An 18,751-nucleotide genomic window follows, 5' to 3' on the forward strand; every position below is an offset into this window, starting at 1 on the left:
TTCAGAAAGTCGTTCTGGCTGAGTGATGTTGAGCTGGTGAAATGATTTCCTTCTGAAGCTACTGCATCCTTCGTTTCCTGCCTGCAGTATGTAACTGATGCAAATCAAGAACCCGGTTTTACAAAAATCCACATAATTTTGCTTACCTAAGCAATCGCCTAAGGGTCGGTGCGATTACTCATATGACTAGTTGCGCGCATGCTTAACTGATTTCAAGGTTAAAAAGAAATCACTAAAACTCACGAGGCTGTGAGAATATTCAAGCACATTCTTGCCTGAGTACTGAAATCTGTGAAATGTTTAATTGACTACATAATTTGAGGTCAGAATGTGTCTTAATAGTTTTACGTTTTTATAACCTAGCCATTTATTGCAAATTAAAGGTTTTTCTTGAGTTTTATCCAAGGGCCCTGTGCTTCTTTGTGCAGCTGGTCCAGCTCAGTGCTAGCAGGCCAAGTCCTTTTCAGGAAACTGCGACTCTATATTAGAGTTGCAAAAGGAAATGATTTTTTTCAAGGTGAAACTTGTTGATTTTTTTTTCAGATATAAAGTACCTAAAATGATTTTTGATACATGTTTGGTATAAAAAAAGCTTTATAATCATGATTAAATGTTATCAGTAATATAACAAACCTAAGAGCTTGTATTCAAATAATTCAAATCTTCGGTCGCTGATAAATATTTTAAAAACAGCATTAGGCTGAGTATTTTGTTCAAAGGCAGAGTTAAACTAGGAAGAATAGCTCTAAGTGGATCATTTGGGAAAGCTTATGAAGTGTAGCTGGTGTTTGTAAAACCAGTACTTCCAGTTTGAATAATATGAGTAACTTTCTAGGTTGGCAGTGGTATTCAAAGAAAAAAAATACAATAAATAATAAAGACTTTTTATCAACATAGTAGATTCCTTCTTTGGACTCTTGGGAGTTTGATGACTAATCCAAAAGGGGATAAAAAGAGGAAGAGACCCATGTAAGAAAGGAGGGCTTTGACTAGTAAAGATTCAATTTAATTGTAAGATAGTTCTGTAGTTTCTCATTTTTTTTTTCTTATATTCAATTCATGCCCCCCTTTATTTTGGACACAATCATTTAAATGAGCAATTATTTTTAGGATCCAGCTGGTATATGTACATGGTGTTAATATAACCAGTGTCTTCAGCTGCAGGCCAATAGCAGCAGGAATGGAAAGCAAGATGTTCAAAGTTCTTGCCATAACTGAAGAAACCAGTTGGGCTAAAAACGTTTTTCTGCTTTCAGCTATCTTGCCTTAGGTAACATCTGCAGTAGAATATCTTGCACGTGAAACAAAATAAAAATTTGGTCTTAGAAATGTTGTTCTACAGCCTCCTACACTATTTAAAATAGAGTTGTAGACATCTGACTAAAAAAAAAGTTGATTCAGGATAGTAAAGTTATCCAATTTGTGTGTCAACTGGAGGCTTTCACATGTCTGTCTCTTTGTGCTCCTTTGTGAATCTAAAGGCTTTAGCTTTTTTGTAGAAATGGCACTAATAACCTTACAGTGCTGAAAGAAAGTAATCCAAAAAACTTTGAAGCTGCTTTCCCACAGTTTATTCCCATACCTTAGCTTTCTCTTCATTAGGGATGAAGCTAAATATGGCTTAAATTAGTATAGCTACCAAAAGGGACCTTCCTCATTTTCTTTCTGTCTCCCATCTCCCTCCTTCCTCTTGCCTTTGCACTCCTTTTGTTTTCTTTATGGTGCCTCCAGTGCTCATTGAACCTCTCCAGGCAAGCTCAGTTAGCTAAACCTCTTGAAGGCCTGACAATAAATCATGTTACTTCAAGTTAGAACGGGTGCTTTCTTTTCCTCTCATGTAATTAGGAACTATTTTATCATCTGTCGCTGTAACATTGTACAGGAACTACGTTTTCAGGTGGAGAACTGCATTAAGCAGTTCATGAAAAATCAGGATCTTTCAAGGCAGGGGAGACACCCAAATTAAAAGAGCAAAAAGAAACAGTACTTTTCAACAGATTAATAGGCTGATGTAGTCAACATGTGACTAGATGGGTATTGCAACTTGCAAAAATAAAAGAGGTCGTGTATGCATTTGGAGCAGTGGTAGAGAGAAAGAGGGAGGAGGATTAGAGACTGCGATCTTCTCTATATGGTACCAGTATGTTGTTATAGTTCTGGCATAGCTTAAAATTTGTGCTTGGAGCAGACTTTTTTTTTTGTCCAAAGATGTCAGCAAACAGGGGCAAGTTTAGCTCAGTTGATTAGAGCATGGTGCTGCTAACGCCAAGGTCGCAGGTTCAATCCCCATACGGGGCTGCACTGAGGGTTGGCCTAGATGACCTCCAGAGGTCCCTTCCAACCTTTACCATTCAATGATATCCCAATAAGAGCAACAGTTTATTGCCAAGGTTGAGCTCATTTAGGTGTGCTACAGTCTTGCAATGTAGGTGACAGCATAGGAGGAAATTAGCAGGTTTGCTCAAATAAATTGGTTCGTGACTTAAAACCATATACTGAAATAATCTGGACAGTTCATATATTTAGACCATCTTGTAATGTTCTGTACTTACATCACTTTATTACATTTGCATCACAGTTGCTAGCATCAAAATAATGAGGACTAGACATTTGGTTTTAATAATACAAATCTTCCCAATTGTGTTCTGATATCCATAAAATCCTAAAATCTGGAACTCTAGTTCTAATGACTTTGACTAAGGTCTACCTGCTGGTCAGTTCTTTATTTTGATATATTTTTCCCCCTTTCTTATACTGAAAAGTATGATTACACATGATTTCATAACTTTGAGTCCAGTTTGGTTTGTGTCCCTGTTGCTCAGGCACACAAATCAGAGACCAAATTATGAATGTTCATTGACAATAAAACCAATTTTATAACCACTGTATCCATGTTTTATCTTCTTATTGCTATATACCTGCCTGACATAGGTTACTATGGTTTTCTGACAACTGTTCTCCTTTTAGCTCATTGGCCTGAATGGCGGTTGGACATTAATGCCTGCCTTTTTATTGCTCTTTACAGGCATGTGATTGTATATGATTGCATTTTAAGGGAATACACTGTTGTGCAATGCTTCTGCCTTTGGACTGGCTGTTGTGTTTTTTTCCCAGTATCTTTAAAGTATTTTTAAAATTAACAGCTTCGACAATAACTTTAGTTTCATGTCAATTTAAGATGATTATTCAAGGGAAAAGGGAAAATTAAAAATATAAGGAAGATCATTTACTTAATAGCCAATGTACTAAATGCCTTCTTTTCCACTTCCATTAAGTATAATTCAGAAAATGCATTTGTCATCATCTTATTGTAATCTGCAATTTATTGTAACTGTTTACAGGAACCTAATTTTTAGATGATAAATATTCAAGCAGTTTGGGAAAATAATAGCCTTTCAAAGAAAGCAATATGCACAAAATCACTGTAGATTGTTAGTTGTTTTGATAACTGTGGCCCAAATTTTCTGGTTTTCTAGTTCTTGTATTCTTTTATTATAAATACTTTATATATCATTGTTTTTATTTCTATATAATATCATTTATTTATATTCCTACATTATAATATTTATTAAGAATGTTTATATATAACAGCATCACATATATTTTATGGGTTTCACAGTAGGGTGAATGTTCTACTTTATTTTCTCATTTATTCCTGTAGATTTTCTGTAAATAAATTCCATTTCCATTATAGTAGTTAAGGTATGTAAGTTTTTTCAAAGTATTATTTTCTCCTGTTTTGGAAGCACCTCCCACTACCCCAGCTTAATCTACTGAAGAAAAAAAAATAAAAAACAACAAAAAATATGAAGTATACAGGAAGTTCTTTCCCATTTTGTCTCATATTAGAGTTAAATTTGCAGTGGTTACTGGCACTGCTGAAATCAATTGAAGGTATAAATGGAGCTAAGATCTCATTATAACTACTGAAGATAAACTATCCATACCATACATATATATCAGGTGCCATATTTGATCAGAGAAGTGCTACTGCTTCTACTTCATTCTTTGATTATGTTGCGATATTCCGTATCTTTATTTGTTATGCATATGTCTAAGAAAAAGCAATGTTTTTTTTTAATTGTCTTGCATTTTTTAAAAAGAATTGCATTAGTAAGGTTCTTATTTACTCGCAGTATCTATGATAAAGATTTTCTACTGTACTATTCACTGGGTATGCAAACTCAACAAGAAAATTTTTTTGATTATACACACACACACACACACACACACACACACACACACACACACACACATATAGTTTGGTCACCAATGGCCAATCCATCTAAATCAATTTATTTGCTAATGCATTAAATAGTAGACAAATGTTAATAAAAGAGAAAAGCAGATGGTTTGCCTGATGCTATTCTGTAAAGTAATTCTTGAGAAAATGCCTCCATTTTGAAAAATTATTTCTCATATCTCAGGGGAAATTAAGGAAACTTGGGGAAAAGCTTCCATTAAGATTGTTTACAGAAAATTTAAAATAACCTCCTTCAAAACAGATTCCTGTTTCTAATTTTCACCTATTTTTGAGTGCCACTCTCATCTGTTTATTTCATTTGAAGAGGAAATGTACTTTAAAATGATTGATGAGCTTTTCTGAAATTAAGATACTTAAATCCATTACGAAATTTTCTGTTGATGATAGTGGTGTTTGTTTCTAGCATGAGCACAGCTCAATATTTTTGAAGATCAAAGTTCTCTAACAATTTTATTACGGCAATCAGCAGAGTTAAAACAGCACAATGACATTTTTGATAACTGCACTAACGTCTGCTCTGCTGAGTAGAGGAGAAAGGAGGAGTTGCTTCTGTCTATGGACCAAAAGCTGAATAAATTCAGGCCTCACAAATGGGTGTCTTTTAAAGTCAGGCAAATAATATGTTGCTTTTCTCTTCTTCAAAGACACACAATAAATTATGAGAATAATTGCTACAGCCTGTTGGATAAGCAACATGGAAATTCACTGTGAGCAGCTCTGCACTGTTAGGGTAGCCTCTAGGTCTTATTCTGGAATTGCCCGTATTGCCTGTATGTTTGCTGGTGGACTAGCTCAGGTCTGCAGTGAGTCGTGCAGATGTCTGGATGCAGAAAAGTGGCCAAGGTGGAGAACTGGCCCCAGCTCATCTGTAGAAGCACTGTTGACACAACCTAACCAATTTCTTGGCACAGTGAATTCTAACCTGGATCAGGAGACGGCTAACAAAGATGGTATATGTGAAGCCTGTACACTCAAAGCTACTGCACTGCAGTACGTACACACTTGTCTCATCCATTTCCCCATCAAAATACTATACAGAGGGCTACTGTAGCATATTTTTCTATATCATAGAAGAAGAAAAAAAACCTCATAACCTCCTCAACTTGTAAAGCTTACTTCTTTAAAAGGTGAAAGAATATATTTGTTCAGAATTTTTATGGGTACCAGTCAGATCCTCCTAATGTTACATTTTAAAATATAACATTTTTATCTCTGTAGGCAAATTCATTCTATTTAAATTCTTTACCCTTCTTTACAGTGTAGTTCATGGGCTTAGAGTCATAGCCTTTGCATAAGTATTCAGAGTGGACTAACTGGCCTGAGGATTATAGAGCTAACTATGAGACAGTAATTTTTGAGAACAAGTGTCAATACTAAAACAAAACAGCTCCAGATGCCACTTTGTAATGCTTACATATTCTGAACTTTTTGTTAACTGATTGTCATATGTTTGGAGCATCAAATGAAATTTATATGATTTGACTGAGATTGTGACAAGGGAATGTGTTTCTTAATGTCTCTATTTCCAAGTTTCCATGGCTGGAGGGTGAAACCAATCAAGAAAATGTTGCAGTCTTAACTGTTTCTGCAGGGTAGAGCTCATCAAAAATGTGCGCCCAAGACTTTTAAAATATGAAAACAGTTATTTAAAAATAAATAATACTCTCTTCTTTTTTTTACAGAAGCTTATTGTTCTTAAATAGATTTTTTAAAAGGAAAAGAAGCAGTAGTTTATTTTCTCATCTTTGAGGGGAAACAGAGGACAGAACAAAAAAGCGTAAAGGTGATACAAAAATGATTTACTCTTCCTTTTTTCAAGGGGAAAATTTTTTCTGAAAACTTAAGAGGCAATATTGGTTTTGCATTTTTTCTTGAGACAGGTCTTGTTCTGACTTTGTAAGGACTAAGCACACAGCTGTAGCTAGAATCTTTTTATTAAACTAACTAAAAGTAAAAGTTGATTAGACATCAAAAATCATACCCAGTTCACTAGACTACATAAAAGAGAGCAACGTAAAGTGTAAATATCAAATCAGAATGTTCACAACAAAGGAGCATATGAAATTTAAAAGTCTGTAAAACAGTAGTAGCAGGTGTGCTTAGAAATTAATGTTCTTCTACTTTCTGTATAATAGCCAACTGTTCTTCATAGTTTTAAGTGTTGCAACTGTTTCCCTAGTTATGAAAAAGGTCAGATGAGTTCTTCTTAGTCGTCTTCTGAAGTATACGTTTTTAAAAATTCTTCAAACTGTAGAAATTGCTCAGTTCATGAGCAATAGTATAATAAAAACAAGCAAAAAGCCTTTGCACCCTAAAATACATTTATGGTTGCAGAAAATCTGCAGCTGAGCGATTTGGATCGGCCTTGATCATCCTTTTTCTTTCAGTTCATAGAAAAGACCCACATTTACTTTTAACAGTGTAGGATTGTGCCTCCGATGCCACAAGCAATTTCTCTTGATTTCAGAACTCTCACTGAATTCAATTAAATGAAGAGTTTCTCCAATATTCTCATTTCTCATGGGCTTATTGTTACATAATATACTTTCAGCTAAATCAAGAGTTGGCTCTTGTTTCTCAAGAGCTTATCATTACCGAATGTACATGCAGCTGCTAGTTTTAATTGAACATAGTTTGTAAATAATTTTAACTCGTATTTATCATGCTTATAAAGCTCAAATTCAAAAACTAATCAGAATTACTTTGGGCTACATCAGTCAAGCATTATGCTTCACAGACTTCTGAAATAAAATTCCATGTCATTGAAGAAATAGTATTTAAACCTAGGTGGCTCACACAGGTTAGATATGGAACTTTTCAGCTTTAAGTCATGAATCCAAACATAGTCTTCATTAGCTGCAAATTAAAACTATCAATACCTGGCATCTGTTACATAGCCAATATAAAATGAGTCGATGCTCTCCTTTTCTAAAGTGGAAAGTGCAGCAGTTCTAACTGGTAGACTTTTTTCAGCAGGAAGGAATCTAAATGTGCTCTTAATATGCATGCTTGAATACGGTTCTTCTCAAAAACAAAACATCTCAAAAAAAAGTTAACATTACAGACTTCTGCAATTTTCCAAAACACTGTTTAGTAATGTTGTCATAACAAGTAATACAATATTAATCCTAAAAGGTTTTTTGTACCTGAAACCTATCTTTTTTGTTGCAATTGCAGCTTTCAGTTACAGTTCCTCTCATGTATATTGATTTCTTACTAAAGGTGAAGCCAACTGGTAAGGCAGAGTGGAAAAGCTTCTGTTGCTCACACTACACTTTTTTATAGGCCTTGGTCTCAAGTCAAATCACTGTAAGATCCTTAAGAGGCTTTAAATTAATTAGAAAATATTCTACTGTGCCTCTGCATATTATTTTCAAAAACACCTTGATGACATTTATGAAGAAATCTGCGTGAGTATAGACAGACAGTCACATTTACATTCACATATGTGAGGAGATTTTGTACAATTAGTTCATGAAATTTGAGTTGTTCTTCAGAATTAATACTGTTGGTTAAAATTATCACAAAAACTATCTTGATTCTTTTTAATAAGGGAAGATGAAGTTTTGCAGCTTTAGATGCAAAAAAAATGAAAAATTCCAGATTATGACTAGTTTATTATGATGCTCTTAACATGCAAAACAGCCAGGAAATACTCTACCAGCTTCCCTGGCTGCTATTCAGTGACCAAAGACAGAATTCTAGTAGTAAATGAATGATCTTTTGTACAAGCCCACTTCTTTTTCAGAAGCAGAAAGATCTCTAAAAAATTTTTCAGTTTTATATTTATGAAATGGTGATTTTTTTTTTCATTGTGGTTTCAGAGTATTAGAGCCCTTTTATAATTCTAGGTAGCTCTGGAATGGAAAGATGCAAGTGACTGATGGCCTTTTTTGGAGGAAAAATAGTTTTAATGGATGCAACCTGGACAGACTGAAGATTGTATCCCTGCTCTCATTGATCTCATCAAGGAACTTTGTCAAAAAAAGGGCAGAACAGAAGATGTAATGTGTTGTTCCAAAGCTGTAAATTATTACTGATGCAAAATAACACTGCAGCATATTCTTCCCACTGTAAATACAGTGGATTTGACTCTGCTGCTCAGGACACTAACATCTCCATCTATAAAGGCAACATAAAGATGATGTAATGTCAACCTCTAGGACTAAAGGCTTTCACCTAAACTTGATAGAGAAGGCTTTTTTTCAGAAAGAAAAAAAGGAGTTGATATGTTTGCAAAATGTGCTCACAAAGTCAGTACATAACCATGGTATTTTTTTGTGGGTAAAAAATCAAACTTTAACTGTATTTAAAATTTCAGAAAAGAAAATGCTTCTTTTAATGGAAGCAATGTCAGTCTACTAAGTAGCATGCATTCAGGGCAGATTTTCAAAGATGTCAGTTAGGTGCCTCGTGGATCTTCACATCTTTGAAAAAATATTCTTCGTTTATGTGTTAGGGTTTTCTGAACTCAAAATTTCTTTTCCTTTATGACTCATCGCTATCAACACTTTCCTGTAAATAAAACATTGTCTTGGTTTTAAAAATACAGGGATAAGCAATGTGGAAAACATTCATCACTCTAAAGTTGAAGGATACTTTGCAGAAGTGAACAGAATGAATTGAGAAAAATTGATTTAAATAGTATTCAACAGCTACAAAAAAATGCTATGCACTCTGACTATGATTAGACTAAAGAGGTTATTTTATCATGCATGAAAAGAATAAAATCTCTGTTTGTCTCATATGAGACAAAAAGATAATGAAACAAAATTATTCAGAAGTATATTATACAACACTAATTTTAAGAAGTGATGGAACACATTAACAAAAATAAAACTCTACTTTTTTCATAATGATAGCCATGTTGGATAAAAAGGAAAAAAAAGCTTGTAATACATAAATATATACCTTCTGGGAGCAATTTTTACACTTGGATGCTTAAGGTAGATGTTTAAGTATCAATCAGCATGCAGTGTTCTATAGTTGGTTAGAAAGAGTCTTAATTCCATTTAAATCATTGGCAAAATTAATAGATACTCACTTCAGGAGGACTATGATTTCCTCATCGTTACCTACATATTAACTGGAGTGTGCAGTCTTATGTATACTTCTGAGTATTAAACACTTACAGTAATAATCAAAAGGCAAAACTAATAGAACATCATTTTTAAATCTTCCTGTTTCATATTCATAGGAAATTGAACTCCTTTTTATTAAAAACATCAAAATTATCTAAATGGAACATCTAAAGCAGAATTAATGTAAACAGAAGCATTTTTAATTGCTTTAGAGGAGGCCACTGCTCTCTTAAAAATGCTCTATTTAGTTCTGTAAAATTTTTTGAGATATATTTTATTACTACTGATTATTACACCATTCTTAGTGAATGTGAGCCTGGGAGGACTGCACCTTTCAGGAGATGTGGTTGATTAACCTTCTGCCCAATCTGAATTCTGTGTAATACAAAACAAACACCAATAAGCAATAAGCAGGATGGAGATTTTGAAACCAGTTACAATACTGTGAGTGATCTGATATGCCATATATAGTTAAGCTGGTCCAATCTACAGATTTCATCAAAAAAAAAAAAAATATTTCCTTCTCCACTCCTAGCAAAATGTCCCTGATGCTTCCCTTGAATTCTTGAATTGAGTCTAGAGATTGTGCAGGTGCAGGTGAGAGTCAACTGAATCCCTGAACTAAATCCAGGGTCTTCCAGGGAGGGTAGTGGGTTTCTGACAGATCAACAAGCTGATTCAACTCAAATTGTTATGTGATTGCTAGATCTTATACAAGGTCAGGGAGGGAAAGGAGAATTGTCCTTTTATCAGCAGCCCACAGTTAGACCAGATTAGGTGTAACCTGAAACCGCATCCTTTGGCTGTGGTTTCACAGTGAGCAACTGTGAGGCTGTGCTACCTGAGCAACCTCACATCTCCTCTTCTGGCTACTGTTCCCACTTTTGCACAACTTCTAATCTGTGCCAGGAGATGGGTTTATATGGCTGTGCAGGGAACCAGGCTCCAGGTGAAAAAAATGAGATTAAGAAACATTTTATTTTTTTGCAGAAATCCTTTCCCCTCTGGATCACTCTCTCAGCCTGGTTCCCAGTGCAGCTGTACTGCTCACAGCATAGGCAATGGCACAGGGGACAAGCTAGAGAAGAGGTTGCTCCTTAAACCAACAGTCCTACATGTATTGTGGGTGGTCCTACCTCTACAAGAATAAAAACTAGAGGTTGGAGACTTCTCAGCCTGATGTCCTTTGGAAACAGCCACTTCCCCTTACCACCTTCCCTCTAGGAATCTGTCTTCCACTCCCTTCCTTTTCCCACCTACTCCAGCAGTAAAAGTCCTCCTCAACTGGGGAGCTGTTTCCCATTACTTTGCCCTTCTCCGTCTTTTCACAGGGGCTGCAACTTACCCAGTTTTATGTGCAAACTTCTGTCTTTCCTACTTGTCCTCTCCTGGTTACTCCAGGAAGCATTATCAGATTCATTCTTCCAAGCCTGTCCCAGAAAGCCATATCCCAGCTACAGAGGAAGAAGAACAGGATGGGGACTGGCAAAGCCAAGGCAGGATGGACAGAGAGCCAGGCTATTGCTGCTCTTACCTGCTGCTGCTGTGGAGAAGAGGCAGAAGGAAGGGCAGCTGCTGAATCAAATGATGAAATCCAGGTCATGAGCTGTGGACTGCACCATATTGTCTAGGAACACCGTTGTGGGATTTTTCTGCCATCAAAACTAGAGCTGATAAAACACATCTTAAAAAATGGGGTTTTTGAGAGCAAATAATTTTTTCATTTTAAATGATTTTTACAGAAGAATAAGTAAATGTTGGCACTTTAAAATCACTTTATAAATTGCTTAGTAAAATATCACTTTATAAAGTGGGAAGAAGATCCTACTTGTTCTCTAAGTCTTTGAAGTGGAATTTCCTTTGCCAAAGCACACCCACAAAAATGCAAAAATATACTTTTAATGAAGCACGTTGATGGAACCTAAACACCCTTATTTTTGCTAGATCCTTCATAAAACAGGAACATATTTTTGACCAACCCATAAACTCACCATAGTTTGTCTACAGTTAGCACTGGAGTAAGCCGGGTGCGTAGTGCTGTTTTTTCTAGACATCGGTTCTGGAGGATTGTTACGGTCAGAGTGAGTGAGTCATAGGGACCTCCTGCCTGCAGAGGGTGAGTCAAGGGAGTGACTCCACCAGTTTGGAGCATTTCTGCCCTTGTACCTGTGCTGCCATTCCTGTGCTGCAATTAGCTTCTAGGGGCTCTACCAGCGATTAAGATCTCACCCTCTTGGGTCTCACACATAGGAAGAGACAGGCTCTGATTTAAAGACTTTACACTATGAATAGTAAGGCAGCTAAAGGATGTGTGGGAAATGATGTATTTTGACCAAGGTTAAACCACAATAAGAACAATTCTTAACAATAAGAAGCACAGAGCCTTCCATAGTATTTTTTTATTTTCATCTGGATATTGCTCTTCTGGTTTATGAATCTATCTTTCTTAACAGGTATAAGGCCCAAGACTTAGGAGTACAGCATGAAATGATCAATATAAATAAAAGCACTTATAGAAAAATCCTGGTTTTACTACAAAGATCCTAGGGGAAGACTACAGGCAAGTCTGTTTTAGCCAATCATTCGTTGGTGCAGTAGAAAGTGAATGTGAGCTGTGCAGTGAAAACTTTCAGGTTGCTAGCACGTACGATAATCACTATGGTGACTTTGTTTCTTTATAGTTATTTATATTGTTTTCCCTATCACTGCCCTCTAAGTCACTAGCTTCATCACACCATATTGTGACTATTTATATGCAAGTAGTTCTCTCCAGCTCTCTAAGGATCCCTTCATATCAAAGCTTAATTTGTATATGATAATTTACTGTTACATGTCTTTGCAAGATTGCCCTAAGCAAATAGGCAATGCATCTGAAGGGTCATTTTTCTCTAAGAATGAAATTTAACAGAGCAATACTTACACTTTAACATTCATCTGATAATCAAAACATATTTCACTCATGTTATTTTTAGATATGATTAAATCTCATGGGAAACTTATACTCCAGCCTGTGATTCTCTTATACAGATTCAAAAGACAAAAGCTGCATTGTCTGCTTCTAAGGAAAAACTGCCAGCAGCACTTCTTTTGTTTCTAATGAACACCATATGAAAATAGCCATAGAACAACTATTTACTCACATGTAGTGATCTACTAGATCCTCATATATGAGCCACTTCTTTTGCCATACCAACAAACACATGCCGATGATGTAACATTGGCCAATCTATTTACAGGATGTTCCTATTTATTTATTTATTTATGCAATGAGATAATTTATATATTATTTTGAACTGAAGTTTTAACAATGGTGCTCTGTGTGAGGGTGAAAAATATTGTTATATACAGTTTACCAGACTTAAACACATCAAAGAACAATAATATTTAATAGGTTTAAATATTACTAAATCAGTCTTTCTCATTTCCTCATTTCAAAGTTCAGATTTATTGTTCAACAGTAACACAATTTTTATTGTTCCCTATGCTTGAAGTTTCTTTTGACTGCTTAGGTATGATTTGGAGAGCACGTTGGAAGGGGAATGCATATTCTTATAGACTCTCGTTAGATTAAACATCTATCATATGTTTGGATAATTTGGAGAATGGATTCAATGACAGGTAGACTTACTTTCCAGTCTTGCATTTTCAGCTGTGTCTGATTCCATACCATGCAGAATATTCCTTCCAGAGCCTATTGGCATAACAACACAAGCCATGTTGTGAAATGTGTCAGGCTGTGGCCTCTACCATTCTGCTGCAAAATAGACGGAAATCGTAGCTGCATGGTAGGATATTATTAAATGTTTTTTATCCCTTTACACATCCATTCAGGGGCCTACAATGCTATGAAGACAAGCACTTTTGCAAATAGAATATTTTCCATGTATATTCTTTTCTTTTTATAACTTCTAATCAGTTATTCTTTCTAAGTCACTAATTTTCTTATAGAAGTAAGAAAATCTAAGCTACTTGTTTTAACAAGTAAAATTTTGTTTTATGATAAGTGGAACTTCTAGAAAATCTTCATCAGGTAACATAGTTCTCCATACTAAATCTTACTTGAGAAATAAGAATACACAGTCCAGGCTGGACAAAAGCAAAAGTAGAGAAAATGACTTGGAATTTTCCAGCTTCTGTCTGGAAGTTTGAGAACAACTAATGACCATCAGCTTGACATTACCAAGCTAGCTACTAAAGATATATTGCTTTCATTCAGTGAAGAATGGAGTGCAGAAAACTAGCATCAAAAGCCAATGAAGTGAGGCAATGATTTATTTATGTGCATCCTAGGATGAGAAAGTGACTTTCAAAGCTAAGAGAGGTGTTTTGAAAAAATACTGCCTCTGCTTGAAAATAAAACCAACATGCTTCCTGTTGAACACAGTATATTAAGGTGAAATGGGTAACAAATATATCTGATTGCGCAAATGTTCAGTTCAAAGGAATCACAGGTTACTGACAGGATCTGATGTTTCCAAGGATATTTTTCCTATGAAAAGCTTGATAATTAAAAACATAATGTGTACAGGAGAAATAGGTACAACTATTTCTACTTAATTTTAATTTGAGCTAAATAATAGTGTCAGTAAGTTCCTCCTAATATTACTATGAAATAAGAAACAGTATTTACATTGCTAGAACATTAGCAGGAAAAGTGTTACATGAACAGTTATTTTAAGTCTTGCTTCTCCCTACTTACACCTTATCCTGTTCTGTCTAAGACTGTAAGTAATGGTGTGACATCTGGCAACCATACTACCTCAGGCTGTGACCTTGTCAATTCTTGTAAAGCTGTGGGAAATTTTAACAGTGTAAGCATCAGGTTTGGATTTTTTTAACTGTCTAGAAGCACAGAATCAAATATAGATACAAGCTACTCAGCTTTTTAGTCTCTAAATAGCTAAATCTGCCTTCCGCACAACAGATTTTTTCAAGAGTTGCAGTTAGCTCTAAGGCAGGTGGAGAAAGTAAGCAGCTGGGTTTTGGGGAGGCAAGGAGGTCTTATAGCTTACACTAGGTCTACTTCGTGTTCCCAATTAATTTATATCATCCATCCTGAGGAAATTTACAACAAAAGAAAGCAGATTGTGCAAAATTGTGAAGAATATTATTGCAAAATTTTTTAGGCAGAAAACTTTTCGCAAAATTGTGCAGTATGCTCTCCATTTGAAAAGTATGCTAACTGCATTGCTAAACTGTTAATATTAGGAAATAAGTGCTTTGTTATCTGTGTAGGCCTTTGGTTCACAATCATATTTTTAGTTCAAATCATACATATCCTCTCTTCCACTTGCTGTCAAGGTAGTCAGAATACGAAGAGAAACCAACATCCTCAACCTGCTTTCTGCCAGAGGTCACTTCCAGTTAGATGACACAATGTTATAGAGTAAGTTGCTCTGTTCACTCTCTGTGGAGTTTGTAACAGGATCTTGTCATTGCATGGCAATGATCACCACAAAACCTTTCACTTCAGAAATGATCCCTTTGCATTAAACACTGTGAGGAGTGGTATTTGGAGTAAGGACATCACTATAAAGAGAAAAGTCAGGAGGAACGCTAGAAACAATATTAGGCATTCAGATAAAATTGGCAATATCAAAGGACAGGAAGGAAATCCTATGTGACCTGAAAATTTTCAGTTACTCAGGTACTGGCTGCCGTCTCTTCTCAGCAGCAGAACATATCTTAGCTTTTTTTTTTTTCTTAACCAAAGGCTTCTTCAAATTACCAGACAAAGTTGTTCTGTTGAACTGACATATTATCTGGCAGTCAATATTTAAAGAATTAGATCTTTAATTGGATATCTAAAAGCTTTTGCTAGATATAGAAAATGGCAGAAACATTTGCCTCTGTGTTTTCAAAGTCAATTCTGGCCATATCACCTAATGTGATATAAGAAGATGAATAAGATCTTGCAAAACAAAACTACATGTCATCACTCTGGTGAATTCCAGTCATGAGTAAACAGCTATCACATCTTCTACTAGCCTTATCTTGCGAAAGCATAATATTTAGTAGGGTATTGAACAATCATTTGGTACAGTCTGATGTTTGGCCACCAGATCTGGAGGTTTTGAGGGCTGATTGCTACCAGAAAGTGGAAGCTTCAGACAGTTAGGTATCTATTTTTTCTGCTCTGTCTTTGGAAAACACTTGAAAAATTATCTCTGTCAGGATATTTGGCTTCCAAAAGCTTTCTTAAGTACTTGTTTACCACACTGATGAGGTGCCTGAGACAAAAACTGAGGATACAGTTTTGGAGCGATCCTAACAGAAGAGCCGTAAAGCCATCAAGAGAAATCCTGTAGCTCTGAACAGTATTTGGAATACAATACCATGTTTCTTTTCCTCTAAAGATTGGTATTGACCTTATTTATCTATGTTTATCCTTTATCAGAGATACTATCCAAATGTTTAAAGATTCTACTCAGATTATCATGCATTTTACTGACAATTACTGCCACAAGCTGATAGGTTAAATGTCCTTCAGCCCTGATTCTCTTTATCTAAGTGGGGTGAGAATAAACAATGAAGCAAAACCCAACTAAATATAGTGATTCACTTGTTTTTTTAAGCTCATGTATGCATGGAAGATAGCTCTTTAACAAAAGAGTATTTGCCACACTCCACATTCAGAAAGCCTATAATTACATTCAACCACTCTTGTGATAATGGTATTGTTTGAAAGTCAGTCAAAAGAGTTTTCTGAATTTTTAGATATCTGAAATACAAGCTGAGCTCTGCTTGCTATTTTAGCTGGCATCTTAGGATTATATTAAGACATTCTAAAACATTATGAATGTAGCAAATCATTGAAATAAAGTTCATATTTTGTAAATAAACACAAATTTCATGGAATTCTTAAAAAAGAAAAAAAGAAATATATGCAGCTATAAAATTGCAAATTTCCTGGGAGTAGTGCAGAAGGTACCTTATGTCCAGAAATCGTAATCTGTTCATGTATCTGTGGGAGCTGATTATATAAGATCTTCCTGATCACTGGGGCGTTTCCGGAAGAAACCTGCAATGGCAAAACCAGCACTCCTGCAAGAAATATTCTTAAATAGAAGTTAATCAAATGAGCTCCTCTTGACACAGCCTTCTTTTACTGTATCAGAGGTCCATTATCATGAATGAAGCTGAGCATTAGCTGGGACCTGATGCAAAAGGAATTCTTGGTTCATTAAAATGCACACAGGTAAATAGTTTAAGAGCATGACAGATATTCAACATCTGAAAACCAGACCTGGGAAAAGCAAGGATTATCACATGAATACTCTTTTGAAGGTACTCTTTAAAATGTTGTGTTTAGAGAGGTACAAAAGAGCAACACAAGGGAGGCTGTAGCTCTAATGTTCCCATCTGCCATGCTGAATGCATGCCCACTTGATGTTGCAGAGAAGCAGCCAGGAGACTGTGCTATCCTCCTCTTTCAGGCTGAGTCCTAATCTGCCTTCGCCTTTAACCAGTCTGCTTGCCATTCCACATACATAAAATAATTCATATTCCTTACCTACCTCTCAGGACTGTTGTGAAACTTAATTAGAAATGGCAGAAAATTCATCCTGTGTGTAATTTCATTGACTATTATCCAACTGGTCTGGCATCTGTAAGGAACTTTCTCCAAGAGAATCATTATCTACGGTCCAAGTATTATTTCCATTATCAAACACTGATTTATTTTATGTCAGTACCAAGTAGGCTTGTGATTGCCTACTTGTCAAATTTAGCACATTAGTCTAGGGTAGGACTTCCTTATTATTATCCTCCACTGATGTAAAGTAAATATAAAAGCTTCTTGGAAAAAAGAGTTCTCATTTTAAAGAATTCAAATTCTGGACAGAAACGACAGTTTTCTCTAAATTTGTCCAAACTGTATTCCCTGCAGAAAATATACTAATGCAATTGTTGCAGTATAGCCATCTATACTGGAAAGGAACACCTACATACCCCAATATGCATAATATGAAAATGTAAGACAAAGATCATGGGAAAATCTCTGTATTAGTAATGTACAAAATAAAGTTCAACACTAATCATATGCCACAGACAGGTCTGAATTTATTAAACTATAAACAACATCTAATCTATTTAATAAGACAGGTAATAATCTAAATGGTTTCACTTATTCAGAAAAAAAATAAGAAAAAATACTAAATCAACCATGTTAAAATACATGGTTTTATAAGTCTTCACATTCAAAATCCAGTTTTTATAACCAGTGATTCCTTCCTAACAACCAAAATAATAGCCTGTCTAACGTTTAGACGTATTCAACTGTGATATTTGAAAACAGCAATTTTGACCTAATTCAGGATAACTGAAAGGCAAAGTAACAAATAAAATTAAGCAACTGCTTAGCTGCTCCACAAAATCAAGACTTATAACTTATGTGTACTTTACTAATAAGCTGACAAATATTTTGCAACTCAAGTCTTTATTAGGTTTGTCCTTAATTTTAAGTGAATTTTAAGTATCAGTCAAGTTTGGTGATAACTGAAAAAGTTATAGTTAGCCTTATAAAACATTTGAAAGTCTTTTCCTCAGTACTGACAGAGTTTGATGAGTATAATTATTTCACTGACCATAATATTCTCTGTTGTTCAAATCCACAACTCTATAAACTGCTACTGGCTGGATATAATCTGTTTTGAGCTTCAGGGTTGAAAGCCAAATTTCTGGAACTGCAAACTTGATATGATCTCAAACTAAAAAAATATTTTCATAAAACCTGTCTGTGGAAAGCTATGCAGCTGTACTGTTATCTAATTTATTACTTCTTTTAATGGGCAATCTTACCTTTTCTCCGATAATAAATTTTTTCCAATAAAAGTGTACTTGTCTAGTAAATCAGTACTAAGCTACATTCCATGAGGAAAACAAATAAAACATTAATACCTTGTTAGTACTTTTATTTTTTCTTGGATAAATTACTTTTTGCATTGCTGACTTTTAGCTTCTGAAAAAATAATCAAAATTTCCTGTAACAAATTTGTCATTTTTTTCTTTTATCTCGACTGGGACAGAGTTTGCTAAATTAGAGCAGATCTTACAATTTGCACCAGCGTAACCAAGTTTTGAGAAAATGGCTTACAGAATAAACAAAGCAATAAAGAATCAAGTGTTCTCCACGAAACAGCAGTTTAACAATAGTTTCACTCTGTGTGTAGAGCCTTTGTTTCTGGATCTGGGAACAGCATATGGGCAATTCCTCTTACCCTCAGAGGTCAGATTCCTTCATATCCGACCTCCTCACTGCGAATTAGCAAACAAACCCAGTTGCGAGCCCTCGCTGCTGCTTGTCGGTGCGGCTCATGCAAATCGGCGCGATGTGCTGCTCAGGACGGCCGTCGTGGCAAGGCAAGCGACATGACAATGCCTGCAAATACTCATTTGACTGCGATGT

This window comes from Rhea pennata, chromosome 2 (assembly GCF_028389875.1).
Source record: "Rhea pennata isolate bPtePen1 chromosome 2, bPtePen1.pri, whole genome shotgun sequence".
NCBI lineage: Eukaryota > Metazoa > Chordata > Aves > Rheiformes > Rheidae > Rhea > Rhea pennata.